The following is a 26,127-nucleotide window of genomic DNA, read 5'->3' as shown; positions in this document are numbered from 1 at the left end:
AGAACCAACGAACTGAGGGCTTTTGGGGGAGAGGGACAATATTCATGGGTGTCAGGTGATAAGACCCTGATTGGTAGGGGATCAAATACTTATTTCTCTCATTATAATGCACATCAATCTCTGACTTTTGTCTTCTGGGTTTCTGGGGGTTTTCCCTGTTGTTATTCTGTCTCTCACAGCTACAAGAAACCTACCATTAAAATTATGGACTGGTCATTTCTTCATCAGAGGGCAAACGGGCAAATTTAGCAGGGGATCAAATACTCTTTCCCCTCACTGTAAATAACAAATGCCTATGCCAAAACCTGCATACATCTGTAAGCAATAAGCTTGTGACCTTGTTTAATCCCGGCACTGGTGTTTTGTGCCTTATTTGATGTCTTAAACTATGTGTTCACCCCTCTCCCTTCATGGCTTCACTGCACCTGGGCCTGCAAATCCTTGCACCGACATGGCATGACAGTTGAATACCACTCATAGTGTATGTGTCAAATGTGGTATGTACAAAAAATAGAGTTTATGTTGTGCGACAAGTCATTCTATCACACAATATACTCAGAGGTGTACCTAGGGGTTGACAAAGCCAGCACAGGCATGCAACAAAAATCACTTATCAGACCATGGAGCGTATGGCAAATTTGTGTGGCATTGTGCTGCCACTGTTGTAGAGAGATCAAATGAGACATACGTTTCCTGGGTTGCGTAAAATGTAGTAATTTCTAATGTGACTATTGCAGCAAAGAGTTTTATGGGGCGGGGAGGGGGAGCTGATACAATTCCTTGTCAAGAGATAAGGGACCCTAGGTACACCTCTGAATATAGTGTATTGTATTAAATAGTGAATTTTGCTTGTTGCTTTTTTCAAAACAAAGCTATATTCCATATTGTTTTGACAGACGGTCAAAGGTCCAACATAGATCAGCTCAATAATGCTAAAGGTATCAGCCTGCTTTAATGTATTGATTGTAGGGGGATGCTTTTGGGATTCTCTTGTACTGAAACATTATGTATAAAGCCTTTCCTAGGAGCTGTCAGTAATGGCTTGAGGCCTCCACACTCAAAAGGAAGCCCTCAGTGTCACCTGTGACTTTGACTTTCTCATAGTTTGTTAGTCCAAAGCTTCAGAGTTTGTGAAATCGCAAGGGTCTGTGTTCCAGTTGCTGCACCTCGCCAGGAAAGGCACACCGTAAAATGCTGAACATTGTTGTCTACAGAGAGAGAATTAATTCATTTAGGTAGTGACCAACATTAGTGCGCATCAGAATTTTTACGTAGCTATTGGCAAGGTTTTGATCAGTTGAACTACGAGAGTGGGGTGGCAAAATTTGAACTAGGGTTTTCCTGGCTCACCACTATAATGACTTTGTTATAGAGTTGGGCTGCAATGGAACCCACAGTGAGATTCCTGTATGGGTCCCCCTTTCATGAAATGTATTGTGGGTGGACACTAGCAAGAGGGCACTTTGGGTTGTGGTGCCCAGAATATGATACGCTTGGCTCCATCACTGCATGCTTTTAAATAAACAGTAGACACTTTTAGTTTTCAAGGATATTGCTTTTCCGGGATATTGCTGCTGCTGCAGCGTGAACCTTATTGTAAATTATTTTAGTTGTTGCATTATTGTTGTAGATGGCTGCTTTACTGTTTGTAAACCATATTGATTATACAGTACTCTTACATTAAAAAGTGGGACAGAAAATTGAGGTTATGAAAAATCTTACAGCTAGTGTTCTGCGAGCACAACAGAACAGCTCTGAAACAGGGCAAAATGAAAACAATGCTAGTCTATCTACAAAGGACATTGTATTTTTTTCCCTGCCCAGTTAAGTTAGAGGTAATTTAATCCGCTTTGGAATATTTGTTATGTTTAGAATGACAAAAAAAGACAAGCAAAAAAATAAAATAAAAATTCTAAGATATTCTTCATTAAATAGAAAATGGCACTGGGTTACGCCTGCTTTCCCAAAAAGTGTACCTGGTGGATGCACATTCTTCAGATTTATTTTTTAGCTAGTAAGTTAAAAATATATCCCTGTTTTCACCCCTGAAGATGCAAAAAACCACAACACAGCTAATGCAGGGGGACTGATGGAGCCATGCAATAACAATATACCGTATATTCCGGCATATAAGACGCCTGGGCGTATAAGACAACCCCCAACTTTCCCAGTTAAAATATAGAGTTTGGGATATACTCGCCGTATAAGAAATACGACCCGGTGCATAAGACGATCCCCGACTTTTGAGAAGATTTTCCTGGGTTAAAAAATAGTCTTATACGCAGGAATATACAGTACACACTTTTGCAAAGCAATATTGCCTAAGATAAAGCAGTCTGTGTCTTATTTGCAGCAATATATGCATTTTATGCACACTTTGCCCAAGAATATGTATTCTTGTACCCACTACTAGTCCAGAGAACTGCACTGCAAAATTCAGGGTAGTGTGAATTTCAAAATGATGTCTGTGTTTCCGAAAGTGTTAGGTAGGTTTGCCTTTCAGTGTGAACTGAATCAAATTTCTCACTTATTCCTAGCTATGAGTCAGTTCACGTTCAAATCTACCTTACATAGTAATGAATTGCTTTGCCCACCTGAAAATGTCATATGAAATCAAAACAGTGGGTTGTCTGCAGCGTAGTGTAAAGAAAATTGTTTCATCAGTACAAACATTTCCGTTTGACAACAGAAAAAATCTCCCTTTGTTCTGGGTGTTTTCCTGACCCTCTGGAGCAGATTTGGGGAGGGCTCAGGGATACACTGAGAGATTGGATCACAATGACTGGCAACTCCATTCTGGTTAACCAAAACACCAAGTCTCCTTTACTCTAAAAGGAAATAAAATCAGAAATAGAAAGATACAGGCACAGGAATTATCTTTGCTACCTTCCAGTTTATCTACTGAAGGAAGATGTCACTTAAAACACTTCACTATTTAAAAAGTCGGGATAGTAATAAAGCAAAGGAGAAGGAAAAGAAAAAACACACAAAACAGCCATTTTGTCAGTAAGCACCAGAGGATTGAACTGGCAAACTTAGCTGAGAGAAATTGTATTTGGAGAGTTAATCCTCTGAGGGTGGAGTTAATCAAAGTTGAACTTCTAAGTGAATCTACAGAGACTTTTTTGCCTCCTGTTCCTGCAAATCAAACTGCAGTGTGATTCAGGTTGTGAAACCCATTGCAAAGCTCATACCATGGGATTCACTGAGCCATGAAAGAGCATAACCCACTACTGTAGAACCGTTAAGTCTTTTCAAGAAGGAATCAGTCGGGCTAACAAGTTACTACAGCAGTGGAACTTTGCTGTCAGCAGCAAATGCAGGTCTGTTCTCTCCCCATTCTCCCATAGAAACCCTGCCTGCCTGGCTTGTTCAGCCTAACTGAGGCTCCCAGATGTGTACTTGTTGCATCAAGTGGAGAAACGGGGCACCATGAGAAATGCAGATGGCATCTGAAAGTCTAAGTACTCCCACCTGCTACTTCTCCACTACAAATTCCTCATCTAGAGAAGCAGTGGCCAGAGTTTGCCACCCAAGGTTTGCTGGTGGCATAATGTTGTTGTCTCTTCCAACTCTATGATTCTATGAACACATATGCACCTTCACCATTTATATATACTGTATATAGATTACTGGTAGGTACTTTGAAATGTCTCATTGTTTCTGATTTAGAAACTACTGTTACAATGGTGGCAGTATAGCTGGCACCAAAAAACATGGAAATACTTTGAGAGAGCCTTCTTCATGCGATCACCATCATGTGCTTGAATTCATGTAATGTAAGAGTTCATGTAATGTATGAGTACATGTATGAGTCAGTCCATATATAAACATACTCATCAGCATCAAAGTGTATGAAAATGGCTCAAATGCCAGAGGGAGAACATTCATTTTACTTCAAATACTATAGTTATCAGTGGGGAAAAAAATTGCAGGAGGGGATGAGAAGACATCTAGTGTACCTGGCCATATCAATCAGATTTAAAGTTAGAGCACGCTTAAATGTAGATGATCTGCATAATCCCTTGTATAACTTGATTATGCCATTTCAGACTGTGGGTAGGAAACTGCATGTTTAAATTGCTCTTTGAAATAAATAAAAGAAAATATAAATTGCTCTTTTAAAAAAATGATTCAGTGCACACAGAAAAGTAGCATACCTGGGAGAAAACAAGGCTGGAAATGTTGTTCCTGATATGCTAGTTTTCCATGAACGCATAATTTTGCTATTGAGGTGAATTCAATACACACCGGCAATCACCTGCAGTGAAACCACCCACAATCCTTCTGATCATGCAGTTCAGCTATGAGAGATAATCATGTAGCAATTCTTTTTAACATGCATGAATTCCATGGCTGGAAGCATCAACAAACATTAGGAATGAGGCACATTGGGCTGCTCCCAATTTGTTTATTTTTAAAAATGTGAATGTGCTTCTGTGAATCAATCTCATAGAGCAGGGATAGCCAATATGGTCTGTTGTTAATGACAACTTCTTTCATTCCAGAGTTTTAATGATCTTTCCAAGGTTTCCAGGAGAACGGCAAATAATCCAAGGAACAGACTATCACCCGCTTATCTTGGAAGCTTTTCCAGTTCCAAAAGTCCCTATGTTCACCACCCTCCCTAAGCCACCAAGCATAGGCAGGCTCTGTCTCCTGCCTCACAAAGTATATTCCCTACCAAACTCCCAATCAGCTCAACAAGTTCTACCCCATGACATATAAAGCACTACCCCTTAACTTCCAGGCTCTGTTTCCACATCTCATGATCTCAGCCAAAAGGAACTTGATGATTTAATGCTGGCATCCCCAAACTTCGGCCCCCCAGATGTTTTGGACTACAATTCCCATCTTCCCCGACCACTGGCCCTGTTAGCTAGGGATCATGGGAGTTGTAGGCCAAAACATCTGGAGGGCCGCAGTTTGGGGATGCCTGATTTAATGCATAGCTGTGCTGCTGAAGTACAATCACACCAGCTTTTCATAGGTTGGGCCCCTGACCCTCCTCCACAGTTCTTCCAAGGTGATCTTTATTCCCTGGTGGTGAAAGAGCAGAACAACTGGTCAGCTGTGTGCTTAATAATACAGTCGTACCTTGGAAGTTGAATGCAATCCATTCTGGAAGTACATTCAACTTCCAAAATGTTTGCCAACCAAAGTGCAGTTTCTGATTGGCCCTGTCAGACGTTCGGCTTCCAAACATAGTTTGCAAACTGGAACAGGGTTTGCGGCGTTTGGGAGCCAAAACATTTGAGAACTAAGCTGTTTGAAAATACTGCTTCTGTGGTTATCTTTAAAATGCAGGTGCCATTTAAATAGTCTTGCAATACAATGCTATCTCAGTACAAATAGCCTACCAGTCAAAACATGGCATATCAAGTGTCAGGATATAAGCCTAACAAGCGATTGGCCTGTGCAAACATTGGTACTTCAAAATGGCTTGCAGGCTGACTTGGCTGCATGTGCCCCCCCCAAAAAAAAACCAAAAACAACAACAACCCTGCAATAGAAGATAAAACAGCTTTGCAGTAATCAAGTAAGAATTCAACCCTTTCCCATTTCACATAGTCTCTGCTCTGTGCTGCCAAGCCAAGGATATGGGGAAGAGAGGCATGTTAGACCTGTCAATATGATGAAGTGCCATATAGGATAACATCTAGTGAAACATTGAGAAGAAAATGTTGTTTGTAGATCTATTTCTCAAACCCTAAAACTGCAGAAATAATTTATTTCTGTTGTATAACTACTACACACACGTCTTCATGGCTACAAATTTTGTACTGCCATAGAACCTCTGCCTACTTTGGAGAAATGAAACTCAACAGTGGCATCTAGCGGCTGTTCGTTCTTGACAGAAACAACCTCACTGTTTGCTTTGAACTGTCTCCTAAAACACCATTGCTTTCTGCTTGACCTAGCTAAAATACAAGCGATTACTAGGAAAACCAAGCAGGTATTTCAAACCAGATTCACTATTGTGCTAAGCATTTTGTCAGATTTTTTATTGTGTATAGACAATTGCCATTAAAATAAAACTCCCCCTCAAACAAATAAAGACAATCCAAGAGTAAGTTAAAACATACATTTTCAGAAATGCAAGCTGTTGAAACATTAAATTGTAATGTTCTCCAAATAATTTAGATTAAAAGAATCCTCTTGGCACTCAACAATGTTTTGGTTTTAAGAAGCAGCCCATAACTTTCTCACGGCAAGCATATAAAGGCAACTCCCCATTTGCATGGTGGTTACGTTCCAAGGCACCACACGTTTATGTGAAATTGTGCATACTGGAAACCAGCCTGAAAACATCCTCTAAACCTCTGGAAGCCCTTGAAAAACCCTTTAAAAAACCCCATCAACCCTTACTAGACAGGCATGCATAGTGACAATGGTGGCTTTCATTGTTCCTCATTACTGAAGGACAATGTGGAAAACAACAGCAAGGTGGGTAGACCGGTATTTTGAAGTGCTTGGCTATAGGGCAGATTCACTTGCTGCTGATGGTGGGGCTGATGGTGTCTTGCAGAGGAACATGGTGATGGGCAAACGGCACTTTTGGCTCTTCAGCTGGTGAGGGTAGCCTTCTGGTCCACATATGCAGCTACATCACTGGTACCAATGTTCTTCAAACTGAAGCTGTGCTTGAAGTGGACCAGCCAACCGGAGCTGGCATGGAACTCATTTGCAGGCTGCAAAAAGCCTGAGAGCTTTCTTGCATAAGGTGCTGCCATCGATTGGAATATGCTGGTGGTTCATGTCCTCTAGGTTCAGTGCATTGTCTTCACCAAGGCCTCATCCCACACCTGGACGGTGACCTTCACAGTTGTAGGTGTACCTGCTATCACTGATGCTTGGATTTTCTTCTCCTGTATCTTAATGACATATGCTGGACTCATTCCTGTCATACGTCCCAGCTACAACACACATGGTCATGCCACTTCAAACAGTCTAGCACTCCCAGTTTTCTTCCAGCGTGGGCATCACTTACTGCTTCTTGGGTCTGTCAGCACCAGAGGAAGATGATGGTACCGTGCATTTAGGTGCCAACTAAAAAAAGGCTTAAAAAACCAAAGAAACCATCCAAGATTTCTCCCAAAACTCAAAAAACCTTCACCAGACATTCATCCTCCTCCAAAAGCTCTGCCAGAAATCTGCCAAATTCCATCACAATCACTACCTCCAAACCTCCTCCTTCAAACTCCAACTCTCCACAGGCCTCAAAGATCAGTGCAAGGGCTCCTGAGATTGCACTTGCAAAGGCTCATGCATTGCATACATAATATTATTGGAAAAAGCATGCTAGAATGAGATTAAAATAGGTACAATGTAAAGGAGGAGGAGAGTCTCCATTTGTGCTTATGTAGTACAGTAATTCTCATAGAAGCCTTATGTGTACAGTACACCAGAATAGAGGAAGGAGGAAATCTAAGAAAGGAGATGGCAGGAATCAGGCCAAAAGGAAACAAAGGAAATTAGGATTATGAGAGGGTGAAGGATGTCTCAAAAATGAAGGGTAAAAAAAAGACATATCCAGAAGGAGAAGGGAAATAAAACGGGGGAGAGGGAGGAGGAATGGAGATGGACAGTCTCAGAGAGTTGAATGGAGAGGATCAGAAGCAACATACAAGATACTGATACAACCATTTGGTTTCAAGCCTCTATTGTTACATGGCAAGTTTAGATGTGTATGCTTCCTTGTCTTTCTGTACATAAATATTGGACGAGAAATGCACCCATCTGTGTGTTTGCAAGCAGCTGCCCGAGACTAAGAAAGTATGATAAATATAAGAAAAGGCCTTTCAGAAAGTAGGCTGTTTAACAGACTATGCTTCATGAGGTCAAATGGCCAAAGACCTTTTCTCATGGGGGCTCCATTTCCCAGCACCCAGACAAATGTACAAAATGACAAATGTCTCAATGTACATTGGCTCAAGTAATGCTGGAGGCTGGTGACAGCTGCAATTCCTCACTAACAGAAATGCAATTCCTAAAACCTCTATGGGTCCCTTTACGGGCCCTTGGTTGCAAAGTGAATCATATTATCCATGCGATACTATCCCTCACAATGTACATTTTATAGTGTGATAAGAGACAATCCTCTACAAGGTGGGTTCAGAAAGTAGCATAAAAATGGCCACCCACACCAAATGTTGACAATTGCGATTATCTTCTACAAACAGTCTCATATAGCAAGCACCTCATAAATAGTATCATATCCATAGTTCCCCACACCATCTCATTCACATACACACTAAAGGAAAGATTGAACATTATGAAGTATACCCCGTCATGTAAGAGGTCAGCAACAATGTCTCTAATATCTTCAGAAAAGTCCCCCCCCCCCACAGAAATATGCCTCTGATCCAATGTTACCCACAGAATGAAAGAAAATATTAACAATACTTTCAGTGAACAAATTTATTTAATTAAAGGAATACACAAGGAGAGCCCTATCATATGCACTCAATAGATAAATTTAATGTGTGAGGGTGATTCGCAGCAGCTTCTTGGTGATCACCTGTACCTGAGTAAGATTGTCTTCCATAAACACGGTTTTAACAATGAGTCCGTAAGTGACTGTGGAGACCAATTCTGGATCCACACGTCCTTCCACAGTGGGAACACTGGTTTCCGGGCAGGAGTTGATCACGGGGTGGATTTGCCAAGTGTGCCTTCCTCCTAGCACGTTTCTCCCTTGCATCCTGAGTTCAAGTGTCTTCAAAGCCCATGACACCTTTGATAAAGGCTGTTCTCCAATTGGAGTACTCACAGGCCAGTATTTCCCAGTTGTCAGTGTTTATACTACATTTTTTGTAGATTTGCCTTGAGACAGTCTTTAAACCTCTTTTGTTGACCACCGGCATTAGGCTTTCCATTTTTAAGTTTGGAATAGAGTAGTTGCTTTGGAAGACGATCATCAGGCATCCACACAACAGGACCAGTCCAACAAAGTTGATGTTGAAGAATCATTGCAATCAACACTGGTGATCATTGCTTCTTCCAGTACACTGATATTTTTGCAGCAGCGGGCTTCACCTCAACCTACACTCATCTGCTTCAAAATCTACAGTACATGATCACCCACAGCTAAAGGCATTCATTCTATGCAGAGATAACAAATAAAAGAGATTAGGCAAATATCCTCAGGAAGAATGGTAGATAATTTGTTGCAAGGATAGCCCTGTGGGCAATTGACCTAATAGAGCACAATACTGTGTGATCTCATCCCACCTTAACAGACACACATATTTGGTGAAGATTCCAATAAGCATTTAAATATCTGTGGATGGAGGACACATTTAACGATTTACTAGATGACAAGCAATAAGACAGCCAACATTTTCAACAGGGTGACTAAAAAAATGACAATGGGAAAGAGAAACTGTTATAAACAACCCAGACACCTAATTAACTAAGTGTTTGTAAGGGAAAAAAAAGTTAATTACATATTTATTTCCAGTATGTTACTAAAACATTTGGTAAAATATTCCTTTCAGGACATGGAACAATAACAGGGAAGAGTGGTTGTACTGGGAATAGCACTTAGCTTCACGTGGCCAGCTCTATTTGTCATCATCCATTTTGAGCATGCAAATACTACTGGGAATGTTGGTACAGCTTATATCCATCTAGTTACCATTTGGAAACTTGGGGATGCAAGGATGATCGAAAGCTTTAATCACAATTTAATGCCACACATTTTAAATACAGTCATATCCCAGTACTTCTAACAATCACATTGCAATGCATCATTTATTTATTTATTTATTTAACAAGTGAGACCTTATGTGGACATTATATTTTGATTATCCTGCCTCGGGCCTCTGGTTCTACAACTTGGATAGCCTTGTTTGCTGGGCTACCACAAAGTAAATGATATGAAAGTCTTACATTCCCATATTGGAATACTGCTGGCCTTAATGACTACCAGAGCTAGCATGAAGCCCGTTAAATTAACGGGTGCTAGAATTAATTAGTGGGGTTCCCCCCCGGTGACTTACCCACCGCCCCCACATCAGCCCCTCACTCAGTCCCTTCCCCGCCCCCAGCCCCAGCCAGCTGCCTCCTCAGCTTCCTCTCTCCCTCCCCATTTCCCTCCCTCTTTTTTCTACTCCTATCTTCTCTCTCTCTCTCTCTCTCTCTCTCTCTCTCTCTCTCTCTCCCTCTCCCTCTCCCTCTCCCTCTCCCTCTCCCTCTCCCTCTCCCTCTCCCTCTCCCTCTCCCTCTCCCCCTCGCTGGTCCCAGTTGCAGCAGCCCTTCCAACCCCCCCCCCCAAATCCTACACACTTCTAGGGACTAATTCCCCCTTCCCCCACGGGTGCGCCCGCCCGCCCACCCACTCTCCTGCTTTCGCCCCTCAGTAACGGCTGAACGATCCTTCAGCCCAACAGCCACATCACTCACGGCTCGCGCACTCGCTCTATCCACACCCACCTACCCCTCCTTTCCCTTTTGCCGGCACACACCTGCCTCCTCTCCTTCCCCTCTAACGGAGAAGAAACCAGGAGGAAAGAGAGAGATCCTTCTGTAGCGCAGCAGAGGCAAGGGGAAGCTGCACACTTTTTTTTTGCATGGTTGTGTATATGCAAGCATGTAATCTCTCTCACGGTCCTGGTTTATCCCGTCCGAAGTGTCTGCGCTCCAAGTCCCAACGGCTGTCCGTGGGGCACATGCGCAGTAGCGCAATCCCACGGACACACGGACTGGACGCAGAGACACTTGCATATTATTATACAGGATTATAATTGCTGTAATTGTTTAAAATTTATTCTTATTATGGTAGTTTTTTTTTCTAGCATACTGGAGGGAATTACCATCCCAGATGCATCAGGTAAATAGGCATTCATATCCAGTTGAGAACCAGCACAAGACATTTTGTTGCCTCAGGGGAAAAAAAGACAAGATGATGCCCTCATTCCATATATAGAAGCCACCGAGGCAGGCAGTTCCATTACACTTCAACATTGGTAATGGGATAGCACACCTGAAGGCAGCAGGTGAATGACACACAAAGCTCTGTCCTCCAACATTTGTTGCTGCTCTCTGAGCAACTGCTGCTCTGTGTAATGACAAGGGCAGCCTTCTGGTGGAATTCCTCCTAAAAAGGTAGAAGGTGCAGCTGCACATTGGCTTTTGGGCCTCCAACATGGGGGCTAGAGAGACCCCCTGCAATCAGTTGGGAAAGAGTTATTTCTGGTAGGGAAGGGCAAAGCAAGGTCATTTGTTCTTAGGACAGTAGCTGGATCCATGCTAGTTCCCACCTTACTGTGGAAGGTGTTCCCACCTTCCTGGAAGCAAAGGGATACTTACTTCAAAATAATACTTCAAATTTCACCCACCTTCTCTGTCATGCATGAAGTGCCCGACCCTCTAATTCATTGATATCTACAGGGTAGACTCTGGGTATTCTAAAGCCCACTGACAAGTTCACATGTCCTGCAAATGGAATGTGGTGATTTGAGGTTTTATGTAGCCTCCAATTTTATAAAGATCAAGCCAGCTCAATCGTTTGTGAACTGCTGGTGCTTAAAGCCAAAAGCTAAACATTCTCTTTCAGCAACACATTCATCCTTTGTCCCACAAACCTGTTACTATAGTGACTGTTTCTCCAGCGTAGCTTGCTATGACATTTTCAAGTGGTTAGCTGCTCTGTAATTTATGACTAGATCTTAGGAACTGTTGCCCAAACAGCCCTTATCCCACTGCAACAGTTGGTACGACAAAGCAAATAACTAAATTAGTTCCTTCAAAATTTCATTGCAAAAGGTTTTCCTCCCCAATCCCACCCCAAGATTGTTAGGGCCAGTATCTCAAAAGGAAAGAAAGAAAAATCAGTTCTATAATACTACACACACACACACACACACACACACACACACACACACACACAATGTCCTTGAACATAGCTCAGGCAATATAGTTTTAAAGGCATATCAATGCTGTCATGGAAGATGGAAAAGCTTTCATTTGTCACAGCCTGATTTTGTATCAAACCTAGGCCACAACTGCTTAGCTATTGAGTGAAACAAGATTGGAGAGCTGGACTGATGCTTTGAAACCATTGAGATATCATCCTGGTGGTATATACGATGCTTTAATATAGATTTTTGATGACACAAGCCTAAAAAGGTTTATCTGGAAATACTTCCCAATTTGAAGCAAAGGCCCTTGCTGATGCAATTTGTAAGTTTGCGTTTGTGGTATCCCCAGTGGCGTTGCATGTGCAGGTGGTGGGCATGTGCCAGTGGTTACAGGCATGCCAGCGGGTGGGGCACACAGAGTGAAGGAGGTGGTTGCAGCACCCCAACCCTTGACGCCGACCCCACTTCAGAGCAAACCAGGCCACCTATGCAAGGGGGAGCCTGGTCAGCTGATGTGTAACTTAGCAAAGCAGGCATTCCCATGCCAGTGCCCCCAGCACAGCCTGTCCTGGTGCTCTTCTCTGCAAGCATTGGTTCCTCTGATGCTGGGAGATGAGCACCAGACTGGGCTGCACTGCACTGGGGGTGCCTGCTTGGTGCCTCCAGAAAAATCTGTCTGCTGGTCAGGGCCCCTTTGTCACACCCCCTCCCCCATGCTACAACCCTGGGTATCCCTTGTTCTATGGAACAACATCCTTTTTGCAATCCATCTTACTTGCAAGAGACCACAAAATAAGGAAGCTGGTTTAAATTCAGCTACAATTCAATGGCAAGTGACAAATAATTGCTTTTTGGGCTGCAGGCATGTTGAAAGTTTTCAACAAGCTTTGATAGATGCCACTGAGATTGCAAAGGAGCAAGAAATACTACCAAACATTGAGATGAACAAGTCACAAAAAAGGTGAAAGAAATGGTAGTTTGAGTATGAGGCCCAAGAAGAGGCATCACAGGATCCAAAGCAGAAATTCAAAGCAGGTTTCTGGTATGCTGTCTTAGAAATGCTGAAGAGAGCTTCCAATGGCTACAACAATATAACTCCCTATTTGGTGTCCTGTATACAGTATCAATGGGGGGGGGGGAAATCTATTGAAGGTGTAATTAAGGCCTACAAGAATCTGGAAAAATCATTGATGCACAGTGGAAACAAAAATATTGATGATGAGTATCTGTGCTGTGCTATAGCAATTAGCAAAGGAAAAGGCATGCAACATGAGATTTGTATGTACCCGCTATTGGAACTTTTATGAGACTTAACTTTTAACATCACAGTTTACAAGACTATTCAAAAAAGATTTGTGTGTTAAAACATTTTCTCTTGCATTTGAGAAACATAATGGAAGATGGTTGTATTACTTGTTCTTGCAATTTAAAATAAATTTAGCAGTTTCAAATTTTGTGTTTTTTCCCCCTGCAAGACATCTGTTTTTGAAAACCAAAGTTAGCAACAACCACAAAAAAATGGGGTGAACAAGTAGTTAGGCTTGCCCAGAGCACAAAATAGCTTGGTATCAGCACTGTCTGTAAATGATGATACATAAACTAATAGGCAGGCTCTTTCGGAGATACTACTTGCTTTGTCTCAAGCTGCAAAAGACGCAGCCCTTTAACTTCCTCTTTCCCAGTATGCATGCCAACAGAAATTCTGCCACAGTTCTCCACTCCTTATAGACCTTGTTTGCTGACTTCATCACTGGCTATGGGACAGTGACCTTCATCACACAAAAGGGAAACAGACCAGCTTTGGTGTTTCAGGCCACATAGCACACACAGCTTTGTTTCCCAACTCTTCACAGCCACTCCCTGCCCCCTACCAAGCACCTGCTGCTTGAGGCAGACCCTCCACCCTGTCCAATGGCAGGATCGGGCCTGATATGAGGGTGGTGAAAAGCCCGTGCCAATGGTTATGTAGAAGACTGTTGTGACCCTTCAACCTTAGCTCAATTCTAAATATAGTTGATGCTAAAGAAATTCACTTGCTGGTCTGGGTTGTGATCTTTTTATGGGAAGCCATGGCATGACTGTAATTTGGAAAAATGTTATAGGCATGAAAAGGTACATCACTTTCAGCCTACGCCACACTTATTTCCAAATGTTAGAGTCTTAATTCCCTCTCAGACATATCTTCTTTAGAAATTGTTGATTCAACATAATGGAAGTGTTTCATTCATTTGCATTTAACAGCATGTTCATGGAGGTTCTTAAAGAGCTATTTTAAACCAATTAACCATTATTAGCATGTCAAAGGGAATTACATTTAATAAATTTTCTACTTTATTTAATTTTTGTTTCAGTAATTTTTACTAAGATTTGTTAAATCATAGGTTTCGGAGTCAGAGAATCTAAAAAGCATACAGCAATGGCGATAACTGTTAATCTATCTAAGGCACAGTGTCCTCCACCAAGGGGCGCAGAGGCATTCTACGAGTGCCACAATGCTTGTTAGTTCTTGGGGGGGGTTGTGTGTGTGGATAAAGCATTTCTAGCAGACAGAACTTAGGGTAATATCAAACAAGAATGGACTTGGTGAACATTTGGATAATAGATAATTTCCTCACAATTTCCCTTCTTGGCTTTTCCCATCCCTCAAGCCTATCTATCTCACTAATGAATGGTGAAATAACTTCAAATGGTATCCACAAGAGGACAAGCAGCTGCCTTATTTTATGGGACTAAGAGCCTACATTCAGTCACTCATTGCTCAGTACACCTCAGAGCTGGTTCATACAAGCATATTCACAGTTGGAGGAATGCAACATCCTCAGGTGACTTGCATGTGAGAATGGGTTGTCACAGCTCTAAGAGCAGAAATAGAATTTGCACACATCACACTAACAATGCTTTTCAAGGGAGAGCATTCTCACGTGCAACTGCAGTTTGGAGTACAATGCCACAGTACAGTCAAACTTCAGTTGTCGAATCCGTTCAGGAAGACCGTTCAATTTCTGAAACGTTCGACAACCGAAAACTGAAAACGGAAGCCTCAATACAATAAGGAAACTCAAAACAGAAGCACGTTCAGCTTCCCAAAATCATTCAAAAACTGGAGCAGTTACTTCTGGGTTTTGGGCATTTGGGAGCTGGAACGTTCCAAAATGGAGGTGTTTGGGAACCGAGGTTTGACTGTATTTTATTATGAGCTGGCAATGACCTCTATTAAATAAATACAATAGTAAGGCCAAAGTTACAAAGCACAGAGAAAAATTACAGACATACAGTGTGGTGTAGTAGGTTAAAGTATCAGGATGGGCTCAGGTTCTAATCTCCAGGTTCATGACACTCGCTGGGCATCCGTGACCAGTCACTATTTCTTGGCCTAGGCTAAACCTTAGAGCATTGTTTTAAGATAAAATGTGGTTGGGGAGAGACCATGTATACTGCCCTGAGCTCCTTGGAGGAACAGCAGAATATAACTATATATAGTAATAAATAAGTAATAAATAAGTGTGAACCTGGCTTCTGGGCTTCATGTGCTACCAACAAGCACCACCAGCAATCTCTTCTACAAGCAGCCGAAAGCATTTATAATGGCGAAAAAACTGCAATGGCATATTTTTAGCTTTAACTGTGGAAGTGACGGGAATCCCCCCCCCCCGAAATGACTAGTGTTATTGGAACATGCTTAGCTTCACTTAGATTCATTGGATTTTTCCTGGAGCAGAAACCTCTACCCAAATTTACACAGGGATAGAGAATGAACCATTGTTGAGCAGGAGAGTACTGCTAACCTTAAAGCTTAATAATGTCACAAGGAGGCTGAGATATATGTGAGTTCTTGCTTACAACAATCCTTTGTGCCATGGTTCCTCAAGCCTTCAAGGCTACTTGCACTCTACAAAAACTCTTCAGAGGATTTTATGCCATCCTCCCAAAGGTTTTCAGAGAGTGCAGGTAGCCTGGGAGGCTCTGGGATAAAGCCCAATGACTGTGTTAACCAAACACACAGAATTTGCACTTTCTAAAACAAATCAAAACATCCATCCTTCAAAATCCACACTTTTCCGAATTTTGCAATGCAGTTCTCTAGCCAAGTAATGTGAAGAAAAATACATATACTAGGCTAAAATGTGCATGAATATGCATACATTAGTGAAAACAACATGCAACAATGTGTTATATTAGAGGAAATGTTTTGCAGAAATATGTATCTTAGAGAAAATTGCCTACAAAAATATGCATACAGGCAACAATGGATTTATGTATGTCCAAAAGTGGCTGGGAAATTGAGCATAACAGAGTGGAGCAGGGCTTATGCCCCCATGCAGATCAACTACTATCTGTATTAGGATATATGAACATTAAAGTGCTATTGAATTTTCCCAAGGACTTGGGAAAATCACGGATGTTGAAACATGGAGAATTAAATTTAAGATTGGGAAAATGAGAAATTGTGAGAAACTGAAATTGACTGATTTGCCCCTCCCCGACATTAAGGTTACTGCAATTCCCCTACACCCACACAATTTCCCACTATTTTCAACAGGGATTTCTTTCCCCACCCCTAGCAAACATCAGAATTATCAGCATGGCACTAGTGAATCCACAGAAGGAAAAGGCAAAAGGTTAGCTGGAGCTAAAGAATAGATACTGAGGGTGTTGGGAGATGCTGGTTGATGAATACTATAATGTGAAATACCGAAGGGCCTTCTTTTAAGTGAGCATCTGAATGTGATACATGAAATGCTTGGAGTTATATTGGCCTCCAATGCTTTTGCCCCGCTCTCTACACATGGATCAAACAGAATTGAGCCCACATTCTCTTTCTTACCCATCATGACTTTTTAAACCACTACTTGTTATCTGTTAACCAAACAAGCTGTAAGACATCTTTTTCGAGTTTGATTTGCTATCTCAAAGTTTATAAACCACATTGAGCCATGTCTCACTTCTGCTACAAACCCCTATGAGCTTGGCAGAGAACTGACTGGCCCAGTGATGTAGGGAATCTGATTGAAAACCATGAAGTTGCCTGCAATTAACATTTGGTCTATCCCGTGAAGGCCAGGCTAATGGTGAAAAGAACAAGCACCAAACATTTCTACTCCCCCAACAGCCCAGGAAAAGATTGCTTCATCGTTAAGCATCCATTTTACAATTTGCTGCCAACATTCATTGTGAAAGGGGGGGATGCTTTACACAAATAAGATTTTCTGTTCTTAGATATTCTTCTTTCTAGGCATTTGGGAAACACGCAACAGCTAGGGCTATTTGTATCACATATATTGCTTCTGGCTAACAGAGAAATGAACACCATCCTTTATAAGAGTCTGCCAGTTTGAAATAAGCAGAGACATAAATTCATCTTTGGATCAAGCAGATTAAGATTTATTTGGTTGTTATGCATTGCTTTCTGCTGCTAAGAGGGAAGTTCTCCTCTCTCTCTCTCTCTCTCTCTCTCACACACACACACACACACACACACATTTTTTTTTTAAAAAAATCCAGCTTGCAAACATGAAACCACGGATTCCAGGCTTCAATTCCAGGTTCAACTGCACAGATATATATATGATCCACTTAACCTTAACTTGCTCAATTTGTCAATAACTGTCATATTTCCAAATACATGAATGTAATTAATAGTATTTTTCAATTTTAAAAAATGTTTAATGTTGGGGGGGGGGCCTAGCTGCCCCGAGCATATTTCCAAGTTGCAGGCAGCTTCTCAGTTCTTCTTTTCACCTCCCTATGGTCAGCAAATAAGTAAGTTTTCAGAAATCAAATTTAGTTCTTTAATTTATTGTTGTCTACAATTCCATATCACCTGCAAGCAAACACTAAAATGCCACAGATATTCTAGCAAGGATAAGGTTAACTTCCCAGGAACCAACACTGTACTTCCCCAGCTCATACAGTTTTGCAAGATCTGGCAATTTAGTGCAGGCTATACAGCAGGGTGCTATCAGGTCACCTCTCAAGTTTAAATACTGTATTTCAATTTTGTAGGGCATACTAAACAGGTCTTTGAGTAGCTCTTTTTGGCAATGCCATCAGCCATTGGACCCCACAGCTTGATCTGCAATATAGGAAGGTGATGGTTTGGTGAGTGAGGGAAAGCATTTATCCAGAGTGACTTCTAGCACTGCCATCCAAACTAGATATTACAGTGGTACCTCGGGTTACAGACACTTCAGGTTACAGACTCCGCTAACCCAGAAATAGTACCTCGGGTTAAGAACTTTGCTTCAGGATGAGAACAGAAATCGTGTGGTGGTGGTGCGGCGGCAGCGGGAGGCCCCATTAGCTAAAGTGGTACTTCAAGTTAAGAACATCTTCAGGTTAAGAACAGACCTCCAGAACGAATTAAGTTGTTAACCCGAAGTACCACTGTACTGCACTCCAGCATAGCATTTAGAGCCAGGAAATCATAGAGGGAGAGTGGGGAAAAGTTGCCAATTTTAGAGTCTGCTTGTAATGCAGATTTCTTTCTAAATTCACATCCTACAGAGTTGCCCAGGCAAAATAGTCCTGAATAATAAATAAGTTAGGCCTGTTAACATAATTTAGTGGTCATTAAGAAGCTAATTGAATATTTAGCATCAAATCCATGACATGTGGACTTGCAGATTTACAAACTTGAAAACAGCTAAAACAGGTGTACTGAATTATGAAGACCCCTGTATCTTAAATGCCAAGTGTCTAAATCAGAGTCAGGGAAGCAAGAGATGTAAAAGAAAAGTGGGGAGGATGTATTTGGAATTATTCCTTCTGTTTACTAAAGTTCATAAATTCAATTAATTGCATTAAACAAAACCATTCCACTCATCTGGATTTCTTCTATCACTTGTCTTATGAGTCGCAGGGGGAGTCACAGGCCCAGATATGCACTGTTCTCATGACAGTGCACGGCAGAGACAGGTAGGTTCTCAAACAGACTATTATTTCTCAGAAAACAGCAACAGTGAATCATGGCCAATACAGAAGCCGAGCAAAAGCTGCTAACACAGGGAAAGAGCAACCCCAAATCTGAGGCTCAGAATAACACCCAGTTGGACTAAACCATACCAGGCAGCTAACAGAGCACAACATGAACTGTTCAATTACCTGCCTCCTCAAAGGTACATTCAATATACCACCTTCACAATTCCTATCTGTGTAAGACAGGATGATGTATCCCCCAGTTAGGGTCCACTATTAGAATCACAGACCATGCATATATCACACACACACACACACACACACACACACACACACACACACACACACATACTGAGCCAATACATACCCAGCTCAATTTCGCCACCCCATCTGGGCAATTTGCATATACTCTGATTTAGTTTGTGACAATGACACTTAGATGAAAGGACACCCAAAGGAACAAGAGAAAGGGGGCCAAGCAATGGTGGAGACTATGGTTGCTGCCATAACCAGGTCCACGTAAAGTGTTCTGAGGGCTGAGCATATGCCAGCATCTTAGACCCAAATTCTTGAGGTTCCCGATTCAAGCTCCAGATCCTTTGAGAACAAGGCGTAATGAAAATATGCAAAAAGCACTACCTCAAATCTTTTTGTATCCAGGAAAGTGCTTATTACCTTGCAGTAAACAAACACATACAACAGCTTGCCTTTTATAGCTAACGTTCATAATCCAAATCTGTTGTTTCAAGCATGTGGACAATTTTCCAATTGTGCTGTTCCTTTAAAGTGAAGAATCCACACAAAAATGTATTACGGAGGAATCCAAGCAGCTTCTTTAATCTCCAACACTTTCCCTAACCTTTGCCTTTTAGAGTTTTGTAATGATGGTGAACGAAAGTTATCTTCTAAAATAAAGAGAGGAGGAGGTACAAACGGTGATAAAATTCATACTTTTTGGAGATCATCATGTAGTGATGTTGAAAACACATACTGTTCTGGAAATTACACATTTTATCCCTACATACTTGCAAGATGGTGTACCAGACAATTTTATTCAAAAAATGAAATCTGGGGAAATAATGTAGAAGGATAAACCTGTAGAGAAACTAGAGTATATTGAGGTTTTCACAGATAACAGAGCCATTCTTTTTTAAAAAAAGGAGGTGCCTTTTGGGGCAACCCCCCCCTAAATAAAGGTATGTTTCTCATTTCATACAATGACGCTTCAACAACTTAGTAACCATTATTCATATTTCTTTCTTCTGAAAGCATAAGGTATCACCTTGGTGCTGTGGTTACCGTAATTACCTGCATGGCTCCATCTATGCAGAAGTAGGGGACATTTTAGCTGTTTTCAGAGTGGGGTGGAGCAAATGTTATTTTTATATAAACTGCACAAATTACTTAGTTGAATGGACAGTATGTAAATGTAACAAATGAATATTTAATTCAGCAGGAATCTTTGCTTCAGCTTTTAAATGCCAGCTGAAAACCTTTTTATTCTGTCAGGCTTATGCAAGCAATTAAGAATATATTTTTTTCTGCAATAGTTATACGAGTTTAACTTTTGTATATAATTTTGATTGTATGGTTTTATGTACAGCTGTGAACCGCTTTGAGGGTTTTTTTAAATGAATTAGCAGTATATAAAGATTTTTGTAAATAAATAAAATTTGGGAAACACTAAGATTTATGTGATATCTTAAGTATTAAGTGCTATGGCGTGCTATGGTCCATGGGGTCACGAAGAGTCGGACACGACTAAACGACTAAACAACAACAAGTATTAAAAGCAGCACTGGAGTAGTGGTGTGGGGAATATCTTTCCTCTGATCAGTTGTTTTATCCTTAAACATGATATCAAGCTATACATAGCAGTGTTAGATTGGAAGACAGCCTATGGGTACAAGAATTAACTTAGCTTTTCATTTTCTAACCTTAATCAAACCAATCCCTCGGCAGCATAAAAGTGCAATTAAAAATTATTTGGGAGAGCTTAATCTATCATTAGACAATCTATATGTGAGTATTCTGTACATATAATCAGACATTCACTGTATTATTGTAATTACACTCTGTAATCCTCAAAAGGATATTTATAATAATTTAAAACTATCTGGAGTTAATTGCAGGTATCAAGGGGTCCAAAGTTAAATTTATAAAGGTTTTGCAATATTAACCACAATTTAATGGATTTAAAGTAAGGAATGAATGACACTGGCAAATGCCTTTTTAAATTGTTCCTCACCGTCTTCTCCACCCATACCTATTAAAAATTAAGGGAACCAAGGTTAAATGAATTGAACATTAAGTGTTCAGTGAAAATCATGCAAGTGATTTAAGGTTGTCAACCGTTTTGTTGGGGTGGGGGGGTGGGAGTCTTTTTATACTACCAAGGTTTGGTTTAGTTAAGGTTAGATTAAATTGTTTATTTTATTTTTTAATAGCCTACCTTGCTCTTGTGCCTGTAAAATAAACTTGACCTATAAATCAGTAGATGATAAATGTATCACCTTCTAGTTGCTGCTGATCCAGCTACTGTTAAATGCACAAACAGATACAGGATCTAGTTGAAACACTAAGGTGGGCTCAGAACTGCATTTCCCTTTGAAGTCTCCGAGTAGGAAATGTGAAAATGAAAACTGTTTGTGTAGATTGTACAGACCAGAGATGCAATGTCCTCCTTTTTGACAATGACAAGAATCAGGGAACACGTAAAACCAGTTTTAAGGCACCTGCACTGGCCTGTTTCAGGGTGACTTTCCATCTTACTAAAGGCCTACACAACCTAGGTTTTTCTCCGTGTCTTCCTGATCATGCCTTCTCCTGCAAACTTTATTTTGCTTTCTTCTTGACCAGAGTTTGCCCTGTGAGTGTGTGAAGCAAACAAGGCTTTCATGGGTGTGGCTCCCTTCTTCTAAAGCACACCACCCCAAGAAATGCCACAGGATTCATTAGAGAATTATTTATTTATTTAGTTATTTTTGATATGAAAATGAATAACTGAACAGCTCTAAAAATTGTAAGAACCAAACATGTTTAATACAGCAGCAGCAGAAAACCCCACTTCAAATATGGACCGTTTAAAAGAAACAAGCTAAAAATCAATTAACATGGGGTGAAAGCTGGATCTAGACTTAGTTTCTGTAAATGGTTACAGGTAGGTAGCCGTGTTGGTCTGGATCGAAGTAAAATAAAAAAATTCCTTCAATAGCACCTTAAAGACCAACTAAGTTTTTATTTTGGTATGAGCTTTCGTGTGCATGCACACGAAAGCTCATACCAAAATAAAAACTTAGTTGGTCTTTAAGGTGCTACTGAAGGAATTTTTTTTATTTTTCTGTAAATGGAAAGGGTACTTCTGTCAACAGGCGGCTTTTGATTTCTTGGAGGGATCCTGCTTGTCACAGCCTATGATCTGGGGACCTTGCAGTACATAGCAATGGGCTATGATGAGGACATATTTCAGACTTCTTTGCCAGTGGGGAACAACCAATGTCTTATTCAGGGGTCTCCTGGCCAGAGGATGCAGCACCTGACTCAAATCACCCATAGTGCCTGTTTCCTCAGCCCTGCAAAAGTAAAAGACTACAAAATATGGCAAGCGTCCTTCAGGCAGGCAGCCACTCCAGGAATGTGGAACCCGCCACCCTTTATGTTTTGTGAGCCTACATAAGGTTTCAGATCAGTGCTCCTTCCTGCAGAGGTATATTCTGTATGCCTCCAAAGAATGGTTCAGTCACTAGGGCCTCCTTGGAGCTGTCCAAGGTTCTATTCTTGCTGTTTGGTATGGCTTGGCTAAGTAACCAGCCCCTGTCCATTTCCTCTGCAGATCTCAATCTCCCATGAATGGAGGCAACTTTCATCAATCTAACTACTGGTAAGCAACTAACAAATATGTTTTTTTTTATTCTGTATCACTTAAGATATGTTCTGATTAACATTTTTAATAAAGGGTGTGGGCAAACAAAATCAAAACAAAGGACGGCTTAAGCAGAACTCTACCTGCCTTGATTCTATTCACATAGATGAGCTCCCCTGGTTCAAATGATTGCTTCCCTCTCTCTCTCTCCAAGCATTGCTACTCAAGGTGAAATACATTCACATTGGATCTGTTGGGTTTTTTTTTAACAAATAAGACAACTTTCTTTGTTTTTATGCAGTTGGATTTCCCCCTCTTTGGGTTGTGTGCCAGCATAAACCAGGCTAGCAGCCTAATAGTTAATTCTGAAGGCCCAATTAGCTCAACAGGATTTATTCATAAGTAAGTAAAGACTGCAGTAAAGCAACTACACATCATGGCAACAAATAAGAGCATCTCTTCTGCTACAAGTGAAAGGAGCCATCACTGTCCTTAGTTGTATTCTTTGCCTTCAATTGTCTGTGTGATAATTGTGGGCACCAAACATTCCAATCCTCATTCAAGAGTTAATGGCACCCACTTTATTTGTAGACAATTGTACATATTGGATATGTTGAATGGTAGTCGTGCTCCTCATTTTATCACCCAGTGACCCAGTTCTGTTCTCACTGCTTCAGTCTTTGTTATCTTGGTTAATTTCTCATCATCTACAAACCTTTCCTTGGCATTCTTAGATTCTTGTTGGGCCATATCTGAAACTTGACCCAGTTGGTAAGTATATTTCCTTAAATTTGTGGGTAAGAAATCTCTCTTCAGATTATTCTCCTAATGGGAGAAATGCTGTTCTTTTTCATGATTCATTATCGATGGTTTAGCTTCCTTAACAGCCTGGGCATTTAAAATAAAATGGTGATGTCTAAGATGATTATTGTTTATTAGGTTATTTTGCATTATAATATATTTTCTACATTCTGAGTAATAAGTAGTCAGAGCTATAAAGTTCCATAATAAGTTAATGTGTTAAAATGGAAATTCCTCTAACAACATCCATTACTTAATTGCTTATAAATATAGCAATCATAATCTTTCTTTTTTCTGTTTGGGATCAGCAAGATTTAGCAAGGGAATGAGTGGAGTATGATCTGACGCAGGGACTATCAATGTTAGTATTTTCCAGAGGGGGGAACTCTGTCCTCCACAGGGCAGGGAGGGGGTGGAAGACAGATTGTAGAGCTTCTACAAAATGATGGTGCAGACAGGAGAAAGTATTCTACTAGGAATCATTCAATACAATTGTGTCAAGGGAGATTCAGGAAAGAGATAAAAGAAAGTACAAAATATAGTACTTTTTACTATACATAGTGCCTCGATGGAATTCACTGCCACATAATATGGTAATAGTCACTAAATGACAAGTAGATGTGTCTGACATTTGTTTGCCTTTTAAAAAGTGGCCAGTTCACAAACGGAAAAGGCCAGGGAAGAAGCTGTCCATAAAGAGTCCGGTAAATCACTAACCTGTATTTGTACTGTTTGCATAATCTTTTCTTCCGCTGATTTTGTGTGTTCTTTTAAACAATTACCAACTTGTTTAGGAAGCAGCACATGGTCTGATGGATTTAGGTTTAGATTTACTGCACTAGCACTGGAGAGAGATTGATTGATGGCAGCTTACGAATGTGCTGTTTGGTAGAAGTCTGGCTGGAAGCCTAAAATAAATGGAGTATGCCAGCAGGCCTGTAAGGGTTTTGTGAACCAATGAATTTATCCCTAGGTTTCCAGGATGTCTGACTATGTAGTAAGAACAACTCTGGTGAAAGCCGTCAGACTACATCCATCGTGCATGCTGATAATTTCCAACGACTCAGAGCAGCAAATGGTACAAAGGCAGATATGAAAGGCAGAATGTTAACATTCTGCCATGATCCTCACCATTCACTATTTTCCCTGCAATTAACACTCCTAAAGGGAGGATAGCTTAGTAGTGCAGTGCATGGTTTGCAAGCCAAAGATCCAACGTTTAATCCCTGTCATCTCCAGTTTAAAGAATCCCAGGTAGCAGTTACTGGGAAACATCTCCGCTTAAAGCTTCAAAGGAATAAGGTTGCAACCATGCTCCCTCTCCACAGAGAAGGTGAGTAAATGATCACAGCCTGGCAGGATGCAAAAACAAGTGATCAGGATGGGGAGAGCCAAGTAGATTGGGCTGGTTTACTCTGCTCCCTCCTCTCCCTTGCTAGTCAGCAATACTGGCAGAAGACAAGGGCCAGACTCTACATATAAGTTGCTGTCATTCAGTGGCATGTGATGGGGGAGGGGGCAAGGCAGGAGGAGTCAGTGTCCAAAAATAATTTCTCTGGGTCAGGCTTTTGTACTGTGCCCATCTCTCCCACAACCCCTTGTCTCATTTTTTGGTTGTGTGTGTGATAGATTGATGGTGTCCTTTCTGTCCTTAAGGTCTCTTTATTTAAGCACGCTGAGTTATTGGCGATTTGATTTATATTTACATGGCAGCATGGCACATATGTATAATAACACAAGACTACACTGACAACTGACTTTTAAGTATTGCTTTCCTGCGTCTGAGATCTAGTGGCAATGTTTCTAAGGTCTCCAGAGGCAAGAGGCTTTCTTGTCCGCTCCCTGGTGTTCAGGGGTCTGCAAAACCTATTCCTGCTGCAACAGTTCTGGGGCTCTTTAATACCTTTGCACCCCACAGTTCTGCTGCAGGACACGGAAGGACATAGTGCCATTCAAAGGACACCCATTACCCAAGATGTTATTGTGTGGTGTAGCATGATTCCGAAGATACAATATGGTTCTGGAGAGCCTTAGGAGTGTCACTATTTTTCACAGCAGTGAAATGCGCTTTAAGAAGTGTTTGGTGCTGGTCATTATAGAACTAATTGCCCCTGCCCCCACCCCAAAGTGTAAAGATTTCCACCTCTGAAAAAATGTTGCAAATACCTCCAGACTTTCATGGCTATAGAGTTGATTTTCAAAAGATGGCAGTTTTATCTGAGCACTAATCAGACACAGGGAAATAAGTTTGTATCCTCAAGGATACAATTAAGCCTTAATTCAGCTTCATGGTAATGGGGTTATAAGCAAGACCAATTCCCCTGGTTTTGGAGGGTGAGGTTGCACAAGTTTTCATTTCACCTCCAGCTCGACTGGTGCTGAACCTCTGATTTCAAAAGATTCTGAATGTCCCAGATCATTCCATATAGCTCATTGTGCCCCAGACAGGCATTTACTATGTGCCTTCAGATTGTGTTTTGCATGGCAGCTCACTGGCAGAGGACCCCATACCCTTGTACTGTGGGTTAGCATAATGGAGTTCATCTTTATATTGTTGTTGTTATTTATCATCATCATCACCCTCATCATCGTTATTATCGTCATTTAAAGTCAATATTCGCCACATCCTGCCCCATGTGAAAACCAGCGCCGCTGCACCCAAAGCCACCACCAGTTCCAATTAAG

At 41.1% G+C, this 26,127-nt stretch overlaps 1 protein-coding gene across 2 annotated transcripts in view; it reads right to left on the bottom strand.

Moving 5' to 3' along the window:
- The window catches only part of LOC118096556 (pro-neuregulin-3, membrane-bound isoform), a 327,593-nt gene that overhangs the window by 175,609 nt on the left and 125,857 nt on the right, over positions 1-26,127 (bottom strand). Inside the window, exon 1 of one of the 2 annotated variants that reach the window (XM_088670153.1) lies at positions 11,343-11,471. The exons of the other annotated variant lie outside the window; for it this stretch is intronic. The gene's annotated coding sequence lies outside the window, so the exon portion shown is untranslated. Of the gene's footprint in view, positions 1-11,342; positions 11,472-26,127 lie in introns of those variants that run through there. 2 annotated transcript variants of the gene reach the window in all.

This window comes from Zootoca vivipara, chromosome 5 (genome assembly GCF_965207765.1).
Source record: "Zootoca vivipara chromosome 5, rZooViv2.hap1.1, whole genome shotgun sequence".
Taxonomy (NCBI): domain Eukaryota; kingdom Metazoa; phylum Chordata; class Lepidosauria; order Squamata; family Lacertidae; genus Zootoca; species Zootoca vivipara.
This window is presented reverse-complemented; position numbering and strand designations above follow the sequence as displayed.